This window comes from Halichoerus grypus, chromosome 10 (genome assembly GCF_964656455.1).
Source record: "Halichoerus grypus chromosome 10, mHalGry1.hap1.1, whole genome shotgun sequence".
NCBI classification, from domain to species: domain Eukaryota; kingdom Metazoa; phylum Chordata; class Mammalia; order Carnivora; family Phocidae; genus Halichoerus; species Halichoerus grypus.
Window position 1 is genome coordinate 121,468,323 of NC_135721.1, and position 18,095 is coordinate 121,486,417.

At 41.2% G+C, this 18,095-nt stretch overlaps 1 protein-coding gene across 17 annotated transcripts in view; it reads right to left on the reverse strand.

Moving 5' to 3' along the window:
• Positions 1 to 18,095, reverse strand: part of PTPRT (protein tyrosine phosphatase receptor type T) — a 1,085,477-nt gene that overhangs the window by 97,660 nt on the left and 969,722 nt on the right. The gene's annotated exons all lie outside the window — the stretch shown is intronic.

Consider the following 18,095-nt stretch of genomic DNA (forward strand, 5'->3'; position numbering starts at 1 on the left):
GTGAATCCCCCTGTTCCCTTTGTACCAGAACCACCACATTCTTGCCCTACTGACTCCCTGGCAAGCATATATTGCTGGTCTTTCAGGGCTAGTTTGTCTTTCTCACAACCATCTAGGCTTGGTTTCCCATACCTCCTCCCAGAGACATGGACAGTCTATGCCCTAGAGCCTCCTGGTATGGCATGCACGAGGTGAGAACTGCCATATTTGATGTGACTCTCCCCAGCATTTTCAGGTCCCACAAGATACCCATGCAGACCCCATTTGAGCCTATGCCATGTTCACTCCCTGGGAGGCTTTAGCATATATTCCTGACTTTCTGCAACTTGTCTTTTCAAAATTCGTGTTTCCTTTAGCTTGTCTGTCGCTCATGTCACAATAATCCCCCAGACATTGATTCTGTATATAAAAGTGGAATTTTCTATGTGACAGCAAGAGCAAAACTGTTCCAAGCAAGGAAAGGATTGCCAACGGAAAGATCTAGAGTGTACAGGTTTACGTACAAGGAGGAAGGGCCTAGGTGAGATGTTAGCACAGCTTTCCTGACCACCCAGAAGAAAAATACTGCTTCTTCTGGAATTGTAGGTAACAGGTAGTACATCTTCACTGGCATTGTTTCAATGTAGAGCTTTGCAAATGTGGGGGCTGCTCCTCTCCACCACACCCATGGGATCAGGAGTCAGATTTATTGAGAACTCACTCTCAACGTGCCAGGGATGTGGTAAGCACTGGCAATGTGCAGCACACAGATTTCACCCTCAAGACTGGATAGTCTGGTATGGCAGACAGACCAGAAGAACCATCTGAAGCACAAAACAGAAGCCGGAGAAGCCAAGCACATTGAGGGAAGAGCAAGGAGGCTGGGATGGAGAGAAGGTAGTGGGTGGAAATGTGAGCGGGCAAAGCTGTAAGAGATGATGAGAGGTAGGTCAAAGAGGCTGTAAATGGGTGAGAATCTCCAAGCCAGTGGGCAGCTGCTGAAGGGTTTTAAGAATTCCTCTCTTTAAGGACACACTATTTTGCTGCAGGTGTCCCAGCTGTCATAGATATGAGGCCTCCTTCCAGTGAACATCACTCCTGTGATGCTATGGTGGGCTTGGGGATGGGGAAGGGGCACTTGAGTCTGCTTCTCTAGATGCTGCACTTCACGATCCCCAGGACAGCATGAGCTGGAGTCCGTGCCCGAAGCCCTGTGTCTCCCACCTAAACCACCAGCGCATATGGGGACAGATGTCTTCGGAGACCCGTGGTTTCCCAAAGGCCCTGGGGCGTGGACTGCCTGGGAGGCTGGCTCCCTGGCAGAGACAGGCATCTTGGGAATGGGCCCCTGGCAAATTTTGTGAGAGGCCAAATGTTCCCCAAACCAATATGGGTATTTTCCCTAAACACATTGCTAGACAGACTGTAAACTTGGTGTCAGCAAAACCAACACTGGAATGGAAAACAAATGCATTTGAAATTTAACAACTTGTATCGCTGTAACATTTGTAGTAACTTCAACGCTGGTGCTAATGATGCTATGAAGACTCAGAACCAAGGGGCTTTCAAGGTTTATTAATTCAACTAGTTGGACTCCCTTTTCCAATGTATCTTACCTCACCTATTCCCTTATTAACCTCTGATAATGCAGAAGTGATGCCTTTTATCACACCCCATTTCACCAGACGCACTATACTTAATTTCCCGTCATTAGGTTTAATGAAAACCCAATTTCACAACTCACTTCTCTCAGGAACCTACAAGTAAAGCTACGTTTTTATCAGCCCCAATTAAAAAGCGTTATGATGTTCCTATTCGAGAGGGAGCCTTAAAAGTAATGTGTGATTCAGCTGCTAATTCAACAAGGGCGCTAGAATTCACATGCTGCTCATAAAATGTAACTCAAACCAGCTGGCCCAGGAAGAGAACACTGCTCATTTTTCTCCTCACTAGACCCTTAATTTTCATGCCATTTCAACTTCTCATGTATGGGTCTTGCATGTTTATTTATCACATAATCATATTTGGGATGTCTTCTGCACCTTTTCTATAGCTGTTGCCTAAGCCTGTGAATTCCCCTGCAACTTTTGTGGCTGCCTGCAAGAGGCTTGTGGGTGATACGTATGAGATCCCCGGATCACCACTGTCCCTCTTCCGGTTCCCCTCCCTTCTGGACTTGACCTATTTTTTTTAATCCCCCTGCTACCAGTCATTATTGATCTCCCTCTAGCTCCAGCCACATATTTCCAATTACTTGCTAAGAATTGCCACTCCAACTGGTTAACAAATATTTACTGAGTACCTATATTGTGCAAAGCACGGTGTTAGATTCCACGTACGTACGTACAGGAGGGTGGAGGAAAGTGTGTTCCGTGGGAGATAAGCATGCCACAGCCCTTGCAGGAAAGAAGAGATAAGGTGTACATCAACAAGTCTAACAAAGGTGGGAAGGGACAGGTGCCCAGGATGTGGGAGGGTGCGGAGCTGCGAACCCCAGAAATGTTTCTCAAGCTTTAGGCACTCACACCCCAGCTCTGTGGTTTTTGCACATCAGCTCTGTCTGATAGAACTTCCCACAGTGATGGAAATGGTCTATATCTGTGTTGTGCGATATGATAGCCACTAACCACAAGTGGTTCCTGAGCATGCGAAATGTGGCTAATGTGACAGATGAACTGAATTTTAAGTTCTGTTTAATTTTAATTAATTTCAGTTTAAATATCCACATGTGGTTTATGGCTACTGTATTGGGCAGCACAGATTTAGAAAAGAAAAAGGGAAATAGCACTTGAGTCACATAATAGGGCAGAGAGATCCATGGAAATACAATGCAAGCCATATAAGTTAATTTAAAATTTTTTTTAAAATTTAAATTCAATTAGCCAACATATAGTATATCATTAGTTCCAGATGTAGTGTTCAATAATTTATCAGTTGTATATATCACATCACCTGTCCTCCTTAAGACCCATCACGCAATTACCCCATCTGCCCACCCATCTCCCCTCCAGTAACCCTCAGCTGACGTCGGCCGCAGCAACTTCTTGCTAGACAAGTCTCCAAAGGCAAGGGAAACAAAAGCAAAAATGAACGATTGGGACTTCATCAAGATAAAAAGCTTCTCCATAGCAAAGGAAACAGTCAATAAAACTAAAAGGTAACCTATGGAACCAGAGAAGATATTTGCAAGTGACTTATCAGATAAAGGGCTAGTATCCAAGACCTATAAAAAACTTCTCAAACTCAACACCCAAAAAACCAAGTGATCCAGTCAAGAAATGGACAGAAGACATGGAACAGACATTTCTCCAAAGAAGACATACAAATGGCCAACAGACACAAGAAAAAATGCTCCACATCACTTGGCATCAGGGAAATACAAATAAAATTTTCTTATAGCAATATTAAGTAAGGTAAAAGGAATAAGTGAAATTAATTTCAATAATACATTTTATTTGATCCACAAAATAGTATTTCAACATAGAGTCAGTATAAAATTATTAATGATATATTTTACACTCTTTATTCACACTAGAACTTTGAAATCCAATGTGTATTTTGCACTTATGTTAGTGTAGTCTTATTTCGATTCAGACTAGCCATATTTCCAGTGCTCAAAACCAACGGGTGATTGGTGGATGGTGCAGGTGGATATAGACTTACCCAGAGCCAAGTCAAGTCCTAAAGAGAGCTGATTTAGAGCTACAGTGAACTTCAAAGACACTGATCTAGTGGAAAGCAGCTCTAACACAGCACTGCCCAATAGGCCGTTTTACGATGATGGTAGCGTTCTGTGTTGGCGCTGTTCAAGATGGTAGCCCCTAGCCACCCGTGGCTACTGAGCAACTGAAATGTGGCTCGTGTGACTCAGGAACTGAGTTTTACTTTACCTTAATTTCAATTTAAGTTTAAATAGCCACGTGTGGTCAGTAGCTGCTGTACTGAATAGTGCACATCTATATGATTATGTCTTAAATTTTTTCCTGCAACTTTCCACATTTTTAAATTTTATTTCATTATGGATGATAATCAAACATAAAATCATGGGTGCAGTATGCCAGTTTTTGTTCCATGCTCACTGGAACGTTTACCTAACTATTTCAGAACTGGCCTGACCATGTCCCGTGAGAGGCGCATGATCTACCCCCTGAGAAATGCTGTGAGTCTGGGTCCCAGAATCAGACAGAATGGGGTTTGTATTTTTAATCAACCAGTTGTGGGCTGTGTGATCTTGGCCAAGCGACTACAATTTCTGAGCTCAGGGTTTTCATCTGTAACACAGGGAAGGTGCGTGTGAAGATTTGAGGACGATGCCTGGCTTCTGTTAAGCAGTGAAGAAACATTAGCCACTCTGATGTTGGACAAGCTCTGCTGATCAGCATGAGACAATCTCAGACCAGCGAGAGCATCTGGGGAATCTTTTAGGGCCTCTCTCTTCTTTCCTTCACAACACACTCCACAGCCATCTAAATATTTTACTCCATTCCTGCATGACTATTCCATCAGGTTCCTCATGGGTCTTTCTGCCTTCACAGTTTTTTTTAAATTTTTTATTGTTATGTTAATCACCATACATTACATCATTAGTTTTTGATGTAGTGTTCCATGATTCATTGTCTGTGCATAACACCCAGTGCTCCATGCAGAACGTGCCCTCTTTAATACCCATCACCAGGCTAACCCATCCTCCCACCACCCTCCCCTCTAGAACCCTCAGTTTGTTTTTCAGAGTCCATCGTCTCTCATGGTTCGTCTCCCCCTCTGATTTCCCCCCCTTCCTTCTTCTCCTCTTGCTATCTTTTTTTTTTTTTGGCTTTTTTTTAAAAAAATTTTTTTATTGTTATGTTAATCCCCATACATTACATCATTAGTTTTAGATATACTGTTCCATGATTCATTGTTTGTGCATAACACCCAGTGCTCCATGCAGAACGTGCCCTCTTTAATACCCATCACCAGGCTAACCCATTCTCCCACCACCCTCCCCTCTAGAACCCTCAGTTTGTTTTTCAGAGTCCATCGTCTCTCATGGTTCGTCTCCCCCTCTGATTTCCCCCCCTTCCTTCTTCCCCTCTTGCTATCTTTTTTTTTTTTTTGGCTTTTTTTTTTTAAATTTTTTATTGTTATGTTAATCCCCATACATTACATCATTAGTTTTAGATATACTGTTCCATGATTCATTGTTTGTGCATAACACCCAGTGCTCCATGCAGAACGTGCCCTCCTCAATACCCATCACCAGGCTAACCCATCCTCCCACCCCCCTCCCCTCTAGAACCCTCAGTTTGTTTTTCAGAGTCCATCGTCTCTCATGGTTCTTCTCCCCCTCCGATTTCCCCCCCTTCATTCTTCCCCTCCTGCTACATTCTTCTTCTTCTTTTTTTCTTTCTTAACATATATTGCATTATTTGTTTCAGAGGTACAGATCTGTGATTCAACAGTCTTGCACAATTCACAGTGCTCACCATAGCACATACCCTCCCCAGGGTCTATCACCCAGCCACCCCATCCCTCCCACCCCACCCCCCACTCCAGCTACCCTCAGTTTGTTTCCTGAGATTAAGAATTCCTCATATCAGTGCCTTCACAGTTCTTTTTACACAACTTTGATCAAGTCATTCATCTTAGCAGAAGCCTCCACAGAGTCCAGACAGAATTTCTTCACTAGCCAACCAAATTCCTATATTTTCTACTTCTTATTTCATCAATCACAATTCCTCTCCATCCACATGCCCATTAAGGCAGGAGAAGTGGAGACTCTTCTTACCCATGAAGAGTGGATGGGTAAACATCTGGAGACTGCTTGCTGAGAGGGGAGAGTCTGAGCCCAGAGAGAAAGTTGAGGTGGGGATGAGGCTGGCTCACCTGCTCAGAGTGGAGACCTGATTAGCACAAACACAGTGGGTGCTGTGGCAACAGCACGTGTCAGGGTCAAAACACGGAACCTGAAGGTAAAATCTGGCTTCAAATATGAAGTTCAACTCTCTAGCTATGAGATGTCAGGTAAGTTACTAAGATCTTTATTTGTAACTGGCATTAGAGATGGAGATGACCACCATCATCATCATCTAAGAAGGTCGCTGTAACTTGTTAAATGGGGTCCATTGGAAGAAGCCTCAAGGTGGCACCTGGCTAGCAGACAATGCCTCATCCTACCAAATATCAGTAAAGCCTCAAGAAAATAAACTTGTAATAGCATTGAAATCTAAGTCTGTGAACTAACCCAGCATCAGAATTTGGGAGGAATATCCATTAATCATGTCAGTATCACACTGCCTATATGCATAAAGACGAAGACTTCATTTTTGTCAAAATTTCTTAAAAATCTCTGAAATTGTATAAAATCACCTTTCACCTGATTCAATGTAGGGGAAGTTTCCCTCTAGAGTTGAAAGAGATTGCAATTTCTTTGGTGAAGCATCAGATGAAGTAGTTGGCTTATGTTCAGGAGCCACATTGTAAGAGAAATTTATTCTGTATTTCCAAATTCTGGACTTCAACTAGGAGAAGTGTATAGATTTGTGACCCCTGAGGCACAGTAGATCCACACCCCCATCTCACATCCACTCCGGATGTGCTCTCACTCAATGGAACAGTAGATGAGCTAACCTTCTCTTCAAATATGAACCTCACAGTCAGTACCCTTCCAGCCCTGGCATCTGGCAACCACTGCTCTGCTTTCTGTTGTAACAGTTGTTCTTTCTGGAATGTAACGTATATGTAATCATACAGTACATAGTGTTTTGCAACTGTTTTTTCACTTAGCAGGAAGCTTTTGAGGTTCTTCACGTTGTTGCACGTAGCAGTAATTTGTTTCAGTTGCTACACATCCTCACCAACACTTGTTTGGTAAGGTTTTATTACTTTTAGGTAAATTTTTATTAATTTTAGGCATTCTAGTGGTTGTATAGTAGGATCTCATTGTCATTTAAATTTGTATATTTTTATGTACCTATTTGACATTTATTTTCTTTCTTTCTTTGGGTGAGGTATCTGTTCAAATCTTCTGCCCATTTGTTTTTTTTTTTTATCTTATTATCTTATTATTGAGCTGTATTGGTTGAGTTGTATTGAGTTGTATTATTGGTTATCTTATTATTGAGTTGTAATCTGGATACAAGCCCTTTATCATAAAAATGTTTTGGAAATCCTTACTCCTAGTCTGAGGCTTGCCTTTTTATTTTCTTAATAGTGTCTTTTGAAAAGAAAAAGTTTTAATTTTTATCAGGTTGAATTTATCAATTATCTTCTTTTATGGTTTGTTATTTTTTTGTTTTGTTTTCTCCAAGAAATCTCTGCCTTAAGGCCACAAATATTTTCTCCTATGTTTTCTTCTACCTTCTCTCTGTTAACTCTGACCAAATGTATAGGGTTGAACATGTAAAACTAATAGTAAATACAATGCCACCCCACTGTGCCACACTTTGAGGAGATGAAATGGACATTATATACTTGGCAACTGACACTGATCCACTTTGTTATGTGAAGTAATACTAGCCTGAAGAATAGAAAAGAAATATTTCACCTTTTTCTAATTTCCTTTTCTGGGCTCCAAGAATCAAACACTAAGCAACCAAATATGGGGGGCTGGGCATCTCTGAGCCCTTTCTTCCCCTCAATCACATTCACTGGTGTCTCTGACATGGCAAAGACAAAAGAAGGTGGATAAAGACCTTTATACCCCAGAAAGCAGATTCAGTATTGGGAAAAAAGACTGGGAGAAGAGCAGTCATGGGGAAGGTGATTTCTGGATTCACTTGCCCCTTCTGATAAAGAGATCTATCCTTCTCTTTGTGGGGAGAACATGAATTCCTTCCTCCACAGCAGTCACATCAGATGGAGGGATGGTGTCAGACAGTCTGCAGAGGGATGGGGGCTCTGAACATCCATTACTCCTCCTGCTTAAGCCACAGAAAAAGGGTTCCCACCAGCGGGGCGGTGAGGACAAACAATGAGAATCTGCCTGCTCTGTTTGCAGGAAACACCAGTCCTGGAGAGATCTCTCCTCTTTTTTAAAGGTCAGTAAATTGTTCTAAAGGTAGAACAATTTACCATATTAAAAATAAGGAGAATGACACTCTGAAGGCTGAGAAAAATAAAATATCAGAAGAGAAAAAGCAGCCAGTGTTGACTATTTCCCTAACCACCATCTCCTACCTTCTTCCTTTCTGGCAGAACCCTCAAATTAGTTTAGGTATCCACACATTTTCCATGTGACTCAGGTGGATGACCCACCCTATTCCTAGATCTAGAGGCAAATCCTGATTTCTTTGAGCCAATCAGGTGCTCTTAACCTCTTTGCCAATTTTTCAAAAATTTTTAGTGAGATAGAAGGGGGTTTCTATTAAGGGGCTTCTAGGAAAAGTTCCCTTGCTTCTAAGATTATTCCAGTTGCCCCTCTCTCCCATTGGACATTACACCATTTGTGGGTTTGAGGCTTGGAACTACTAAAGCAATCCTGTATCCATGAGGACAGCCAAGCTGTAGGCAATGCCAACATGACAGGGCAAAGTGGGGAGCTTATCAGGACTTGGGTCCTTAATGACAGTCTTGGGCATCTCATTCAACCAACCCTGGAGCCTGCTCTAACTCTTGCCTTCCAGTTCTGTGAGTGAACACATTAATTTATTGTTTAAGCCAATTTGTTTTTTTCCCTATCACTGGTATCTCAACCTACACAGCAGAAAACAGAAATGCCTTTTAGATTGCATGCATTTTATTGGAAACACAATGCAAGAAAACACAGAAGAATAAAAGAAGCAGAAGATGAATGAGAACAGATTTTTCAAAATGTGGGTCAAGAAGCAACTAGGAAAAAAACTCACTGGGTGAGAAAAGGGAAGATTGTAAGGAAACCAAAATGCAATAAGCATTATTAAAGTGGACACCGGAGTCTGTAATGAGAATAAGCAACAGGCAGAGACTTGAGGTTTAACCTGCAGGGGACTGAGAACCAGGAGACTTCCATGTCCTGCGTACCTATCTGCTCATGCGTGCTCACGTGTTCAGGCACCAAAAAGTCATTTTCAGAGAACAGAAAACAGACACAGAAAAGACAGATAACTGGTGTTACTAAAGAAGATAACAGAATAAATGACACAGAAGCAATAATAAGGGGTATTTGTAAAAATAGCTCTTTAGCAGAATAAAAACAGCAGTCTTCAAATGTAAAAAGTTCTCTGTGCACAGCTTAAAACAGAACAAATCTCCTGATGCTTCTGCTTAAATACTAAGGATGAAGAAGCGCTTAGATAAACATCTAGGCTAGAAAAAAAAAAGGTTATATATAAAGGAAAAGAAACTATGCTAACTCTATTTTCTGTTGCCCAAATTTAAATGCCAGAAAGTAACGGAAGAAAGTTTTTGAGGGAAAAAGGCTGTGACCCCCAAAATTATACACTGACATAAGTTGTTTTTTCATTTGTGAAGCTCTAGAAAGACATCCCCTGCTACACAAAGATTCAGAAATTATATCTGCTTTGATTCTTTTCCAGAGGCTTGGGGAGGTGGAGAAATAAGGGGAAAAAAATAAAAAGTAAAAACCCTGTGAGATTGAAGGAAATCATGTTATAAGATAATTGATTTGTTCAACACTGTAGCCAGTTAAACATAGATAGGAGCAGAAAAATCAAAACAAATATGAATAAAAAAGAATGAACTACAAAAAAGAATTCTTAAAGAGAACATATGTAAAAATGTCTGACATAAAAATTCTTGGCTAAAATCTGAAATTTTACCAACAAAAAGGAGTGGGTGACTGATACATCACCAGAAATAAAAGCGTTAACAACTGCTTCATCTTTCATACATCATGGATAGCTGACACATACTATTTTAGTTTTGATCTTAGTTCAAGGATCTAATTTCAAGCATGGATGTGCATATCTAAGTGTGTGTGTGTGTGTGTGTGTGTGTTTAAGCTGAAGGTATCAATTAGTAGAATAAAAACAAGGGTGGACAGCTTTCAAACAGAGGCAAAAACCAAGCAAAACAAAGCAAACCCTGGGTCTGGGATCCACAGTTAGACAACTTGGGTGATAAACAAACTACAAACATAGAAACCAACAATACAAAACATTACAAAACCTCCTGTTCTGACAAGCAAATGAGAAACCATGCTATGGAGGTATTTTCATAATCCAAGACACATGAATTCCCCCAGAACCAAACCGCTTCCACTAACAATGAACTCAGAGTGGGAAAATAAAACATAAAGAAAGACAAGCCATGTGAGGAAGCTCATCCCTGTGAGGGCGAGGTGGCGGACATGGTACCAAGAGAAATATGCCTCCCAAGAATTGAAAATAATACAACCACCAAAGAGGCCATAAAATAAATACATTTAGATTGATTAAAGAGAAAATGGGAGGACTTGGAACCACAGCAATAATGCAGCACATCATGGGAAAAGGATGAATGGATTTGAAAAGTACAAACTTCACTTTGAGAGATGAAAAATAGTCATTGAAAGTAGAAAATAAGTAAATAAATATAAGAACAGCTGTTAATGGAACACAATGGAAGATAAACACAGAGGCTGATGAAAAGCAAAAGCTGGTTCTTTCCTTTGAAAACATCAATAAATTAGACAAACTTCTGCCAAACATGATTAAGAAAAAAAAAAAAGAGACACAAATAAGCCACTTGGCAGTTGCTAGAGATTGGTGGAGCACTTTTATTGCATGTGGACTGGCAAGTGAGTAATGCCTGGGAAGACCAGGAAGCCCATCTGAAGCCGTGGATGGATGTGGCCGGGGCCGGAAGTGCCATATTAGCCCATCACCAGGGCACCAGCATTTTTTAAACACGAGGTTTTATTTCGAGATAATTGTAAATTCACATGCAGTCTTGAGAAATAATGCAGAGAGGTCCCTTACACCTTTCCTGTGGTTTTCTCCAACGTCAACGTCTTGTAGAACCACAGCACCACCTCACAGTCAGGAAACCGACGTAGACACAGTCACTGAGTGTATTCAGATTCCTCCCGTTTCCACACACTTGTGCATGCGCGAGTGTGTTTCCTTCTCTACAATGTTATCACATATGTAGATTCCTGTGACTACTACCACAGTCAAAATGCAGAAGCAGTTTGGGCGCAAGGATCCTTCACATAAGAGAACACTAGCCTTTGAGTTCCTCTATTGTCTCTGGGCTGAGGACTGGTTACTGGACCCTGGGTGACTATTGCAATAATTAAAAAAACCTTTCCTGATGCTCCTATACCCCAGAGGCCCACGGGGCAGCCCTAGGGGCTGTGCCTGTTGTGCACTGCTAAAGGTTAGAATGTGTCATTCATGTGATAGCCTTTCTCTTATGACCCACGCCCTGTTAATTAAGCTCCACCAGTCTTTTCCTGTTTAAGTGACTAGTTATTGGGTTCATTGTGTTCATTTTTTTGGTGAATCACATCTAGAAGGAAAGGAATAAGTGAATTCTATTCTGTGGACTTAGTGTCCACAATGGGCCAGAGTTAGGAAGGGAGACCTCTGTTCAGAGTCTCTTCTGTGGGTCAGAGGATGAGACCTGTGATGAGTTTTGTATCAAAGGAATGGACTACTTGAACTTTGACTAGCAGAAAAATACCACATAAACAGACAATGAGATATGTACCTAAACACTTTTGTAAACAGATGATAAATCTGGTAGAAAAATTGGCCGGGAAGGAATGGGTTTCTGGGGAGTGTATTACTTGTCAGACGAGAATGGTGTCTATAAAAGTAAGAAGAAAATGAGGTCACTTAATGTTAGATCAGTATTATTGTGAAGTTCTTTAATATTATCAGCAAGGAGGGTGGAGCAAGATGGCAGAGGAGTAGGAGACCTGGATTTCCTCTGGTCCCAGGAATTCAGCTGGATAGGGATCAAACCATTCTGAACACCTACGAACTCAACAGAAGATCGAAGAAAAGAATAGCAACAACTCTCTGAACAGAAAAGCGACCACTTTCTGGAAGGTAGGACGTGCGGAGAAGTGAATCTGAGGCGATATTCGGGAGGATAGACGGCGGGGGAGGGGCCTCCGTCGGCCGCTTCTGGCAAGTGATAGAGCCGCGGAGCACAAAATCGCAACTTTTAGAAGTCGGCTCCACTGAGGGATGTCACTCCGGTGGCTAAGCGGGGGGTGGAACCCTCGTGGGACAGTGTGGTCTCAGGACCCTCAGGGTCACAGAAAGACTGGGGGTGCCTGAGTGCGGCAAAGCTCCCAGGTATCGGAGCGGGGAAGCCGGCTGCAGAGACGGAGTCCAGGCACGGGCTCTCAGCTCGGGGTTGCCATAAACCGTTATCCGCGGCACAGTCGGGCCACTGCTCCTCCAGCAGGGACCCAACAAGCAGCAGATCCGGGGAGACTCCCCTTCTTCCCCCGGGAGGAGAAGTGCGGGAGCGCATCGCAGGGATCTGCGGGATTTGGAGACTCCACACAGGGTCGGGTGCCAGAGATAGAAATGCGCGGTCACAGGCCGGGTGAGCACGGAGTGCAGCCAGAGACCAGGGAGACAGGAGTGACTGACGGCTTTTCTCTGGGGGCTCACTGAGGAGCGGGACCCCGAGTTCTCAGCTCCTCCGAGGCGGAGATTAGGAGGCCGCCATTTTCACTCTCTGCCTCCAAAGCTGTAGGGAAAGCTTGCAGGGAACAAAAGCTCCCGAGAGCAAACCCGAGCAGATTACTTAGCCTGGACCGGCAAGGGTGGGGCAATTCCGCCTCCGGCAAAGACATTTGGGAACCATGGCAACAGGCCCCTCCCCCAGAAGATCAGCGAGAACAGCCAGCCAAGACCAAGTTTACCGATCAATGAGAACGGCAGAACTCCAGCGCTAGGGGAATACTGCACATAGAATCCATGGCTTTTTTACCATGATTCTGTAGTCTTTCAAAGTTAATTTTTTTTTTAACAGTCTTTTTTTTTTTTTTGAACTTTTCTTTTTCCCTTTTTCAACCAACATCTTATCAATCCCTTTTTTAAAAAACAGTTTTATTTTTCATTTTTAGAGTCATATTCTATCCCTTCATAGTAGTTACCCGTATTTTTGGCATATATATATAAGTTGTTCTCTCTTTAAAATTTTGAGATAGTTTCTTCTAACAGATCAAAATATACCCTAAATCTCTGGTGTATGGTTTTTTTCTACTCCCCTGCCTGATCACATTCTCTCCCTCTTTTTTTCTTTTTTTTAAATCCTCTTCTTTCTTTTTTCAAACAACTTATCAATTCCTTTTATAAAATTTTTTATAATTTCCATCTTTACAGTCATATTCCATCCTTCACTATATCAACCCTTATTTTTGTACATATATAAGTTTTTCTTTCTTTAAAATTTTGGGAGGCACTTTCTTCTAACAAACCAAAATACACCCAAAATCTAGTGTGTGGCACTGATCTATATACCAGCCTGATCATATTTGATCATATTCTGTTTTTTTTTTTGTTCTGTTTTTGTTTGTTTTTATCTTTACCTTTTTCTTTTTCTTTTTTCTCTCTTTCCCTTTCTTTTCCCACTGCTTCAGGTCTTTTCTGATTTGTTTAGAGTATATTTTCTGGGGACATTGTTACCCTGTTAGCATTTTGTTCTCTCATTAATCTATTCTCCTCTGGACAAAAGGACAAGACGGAAAAAATCACCTCAACAAAAAGAACAAGAGGTAATACCAACTGCCAGGGACCTACTCAATACGGACATTAGTATGATGTCGGATCTAGAGTTCAGAATCATCACTTTAAAGATACTAGCTGGGCTTGAAAAAAGCATGGAAGTTATTAGAGAAACCCTTTCTGGAGAAGTAAAAGAACTAAAATCTAACCAAGTCGAAATCAAAAAGGCTATTAATGAGGTGCAATCAAATATGGGGGTGCTAACTGCTAGGATAAATGAGGCAGAAGAGAGAATCAGTGAGATAGAAGACCAAATGATGGAAAATAAAGAAGCTGAGAAAAAGAGATAAACAACTACTGGATCACGAGGGCAGAATTCGAGAGGTAAGCGATACCATAAGACAAAACAACATTAGAATAATTGGGATCCCAGAAGAAGAAGAAAGAGAGAGAGGGGCAGAAGGTATAATGGAGCAAATTATAGCAGAGAACTTCCCTAATTTGGGGAAGGAAACAGGTGTCAAAATCCAGGAAACACAGAGAACCCCTCTCAAAATCAATAAAAATAGGTCAACACCCTGACATCTAATAGTAAAACTTACGAGTCTCAGAGACAAAGAGAAAATCCTGAAAGCAGCTCGGGAGAAGAGATATGTAACCTACAATGGTAGAAACATTAGATTGGCAACAGACCTATCCACAGAGACCTGGCAGGCCAGAAAGGACTGGCAGGATATATTCAGAGCACTAAACGAGAAAAATATGCAGCCAAGAATACTATATCCAGCTAGGCTGTCATTGAAAATAGAAGGAGAGATAAAAAGCTTCCAGGACAAACAAAAACTAAAGGAATTTGCAAACACAAAACCAGCCCTACAAGAAATCTTGAAAGGGGTCCTCTAAGCAAAGAGAGAGCCTAAAAGCAACATAGACCAGAAAGGAACACAGACAATATACAGTAACAGTCACCTTATAGGCAATACAATGGCACTAAATTCATATCTTTCAATAGTTACCCTTAATGTAAATGGGCTAAATGCCCCAATCAAAAGACACAGGCTATCAGATTGGATTAAAAAACAAGACCCATCGATATGCTGTCTTCAAGAGACTCATTTTAGACCCAAAGACACCCCCAGATTTAAAGTGAGGAGGTGGAAAACCATTCACCAGGCTAATGGACACCAAAAGAAAGCTGGGGTGGCAATCCTTATATCAGACAAATTAGATTTTAAACCAAAGACTGTAATAAGAGATGACGAAGGACACTATATCCCACTTAAAGGGTCTATCCAACAAGAAGATCTAACAATTGTAAATATCTATGCCCCTAACATGGGAGCAGCCAATTATATAAGGCAATTAATAACAAAAGCAAAGAAACACATTGACAACAATACAATAATACTGGGGGACTTTAACACCCCCCTCACTGAAATGGACAGATCGTCTAAGCAAAAGATCAACAAGGAAATAAAGACTTTAAATGACACACTGGACCAAATGGACTTCACAGACATATTCAGAACATTCCATCCCAAAGCAACGGAATACACATTCTTCTCTAGTGCCCATGGAACATTCTCCAGAATCGATCACATCCTAGGTCATAAATCAGGTCTCAACCGGTACCAAAAGATTGGGATCATTCCTTGCCTATTTACAGACCACAATGCTTTGAAACTAGAACTCAATCACAAGAGGAAAGTCAGAAAGAACTCAAATACATGGAGGCTAAAGAGCATCCTACTGAAGAATGAATGGGTCAACCAGGAAATTAAAGAAGAATTTAAAAAATTCATGGAAACCAATGAAAATGAAAACACAACTACTCAAAATCTTTGGGATGCAGCAAAGGCAGTCCTAAGAGGAAAGTATATAGCAATACAAGCCTTTCTCAAGAAACAAGAAAGGTCTCAAGTACACAACCTAACCCTACACCTAAAGGAGCTGGAGAAAGAACAGCAAATAAAGCCTAAACCCAGCAGGAGAAGAGAAATAATAAAGATCACAGCAGAAATCAATGAAATAGAAACTAAAAGAATGGTAGAACAGATCAACGAAACTAGGAGCTGGTTCTTTGAAAGAATTAATAAGATTGATAAACCCCTGGCCAGACTTATCAAAAAGAAAAGAGAAATGACCCAAATCAACAAAATCATGAATGAAAGAGGAGAGATCACAACCAACACCAAAGAAATACAAACAATTATAAGAACATATTATGAGCAACTCTATGCCAGCAAATTAGATAACCTGGAAGAAATGGATGCATTCCTAGAGGTGTATCAACTACCAAAACTGAACCAGGAAGAAAGAGAAAACCTGAACAGACCTATAACCACTAAGGAAATTGAAGCAGTCATCAAAAATCTCCCAACAAACAAAAGCCCAGGGCCAGATGGCTTCCCAGGGGAATTCTGCCAAACATTTCAAGAAGAATTAATACCTATTCTTCTGAAACTGTTCCAAAAAATAGAAATGGAAGGAAAACTTCCAAACTCATTTTATGAGGCCACCATTACCTTGATCCCAAAACCAGACAAAGACCCCATCAAAAAGGAGAATTACAGACCAATATCCCTGATGAACATGGATGCAAAAATTCTCACCAAAATACTAGCCAATAGGATCCAACAGTATATTAAAAGGATTATTCATCATGACCAAGTGGGATTTATCCCTGGGCTGCAAGGTTGGTTCAACATCTGCAAATCAATCAACATGATACAATACATTAACAAAAGAAAGAACAAGAATCATATGATCCTCTCAACAGATGCAGAAAAAGCATTTGACAAAGTACAGCATCCTTTCTTGATCAAAACTCTTCAGAGTATAGGCATAGAGGGTACATACCTCAATATTATAAAAGCCATCTATGAAAAACCTACAGCGAATATCATTCTCAATGGGGAAAAACTGAGAGCTTTCCCCCTAAGGTCAGGAACGTGGCAGGGATGTCCACTATCACCACTGCTATTCAACATAGTACTAGAAATCCTAGCCACAGCAATCAGACAACAAAAAGAAATCAAAAGCATCCAAATCGGCAAAGAAGAAGTCAAACTCTCACTCTTTGCAGATGATATGATACTTTATGTGGAAAACCCCAAAGACTCCACCCCAAAACTGCTAGAACTCATACAGGAATTCAGTCAAGTGGCAGGATATAAAATCAATGCACAGAAGTCAGTGGCATTCCTATACACCAACAACAAGACAGAAGAAAGAGAAATTAAGGAGTCGATCCCATTTACAATTGCACCCAAAACCATAAGATACCTAGGAATAAATCTAACCAAAGAGGCAAAGGATCTGTACTCAGAAAACTATAAAATACTCATGAAAGAAATTGAGGAAGACACAAAGAAATGGAAAAACGTTCCATGCTCATGGATTGGAAGAACAAATATTGTGATGATGTCAATGCTACCTAGAGCAATCTACACATTCAATGCAATCCCCATCAAAATACCATCCACTTATTTCAAAGAAATGGAACAAATAATCCTAAAATTTGTATGGAACCAGAAAAGACCCCGCATAGCCAGAGGAATGTTGAAAAAGAAAAGCAAAGCTGGCGGCATCACAATTCCGGACTTCCAGCTCTATTACAAAGCTGTCATCATCAAGACAGTATGGTACTGGCACAAAAACAGACACATAGACCAATGGAACAGAATAGAGAGCCCAGAAATGGACCCTCAACTCTATGGTCAACTAATCTTTGACAAAGCAGGAAAGAATGTCCAATGGCAAAAAGACAGTCTCTTCAACCAATGGTGTTGGGAAAATTGGATAGCCACATGCAGAAGAATGAAACTGGACCATTTACTTACACCACACACAAAAATAGACTCCAAATGGTTGAAAGACCTCAATGTGAGACAGGAGTCCCATCAAAATCCTAAAGGAGAACACAGGCAGCAACCTCTTCGACCTCAGCCGCAGCAACTTCTTCCTAGAAACAACGCCAAAGGCAAGGGAAGCAAGGGCAAAAATGAACTATTGGGACTTCATCAAGATAAAAAGCTTTTGCAAAGCAAAGGAAACAGTCAACAAAACCAAAAGACAACCGACAGAATGGGAGAAGATATTTGCAAATGACATATCAGAGAAAGGGCTAGTATCCAAAATCTATAAAGAACTTATCAAACTCAACACCCAAAGAACAAAGAATCCAATCAAGAAATGGGCAGAAGACATGAACAGACATTTCTGCAAAGAAGACATCCAAATGGCCAACAGACACATGAAAAAGTGCTCAACATCGCTCGGCATCAGGGAAATCCAAATCAAAACCTCAATGAGATATCACCTCACACCAGTCAGAACGGCTAAAATTAACAAGTCAGGATATGACAGATGTTGGCGGGGATGCAGAGAAAGGGGGACCCTCCTACACTGTTGGTGGGAATGCAAGCTGGTGCAGCCCCTCTGGAAAACAGTATGGAGGTTCCTCAAAAAGTTGAAAATAGAGCTACCCTACGATCCAGCAACTGCACTACTGGGTATTTACCCCAA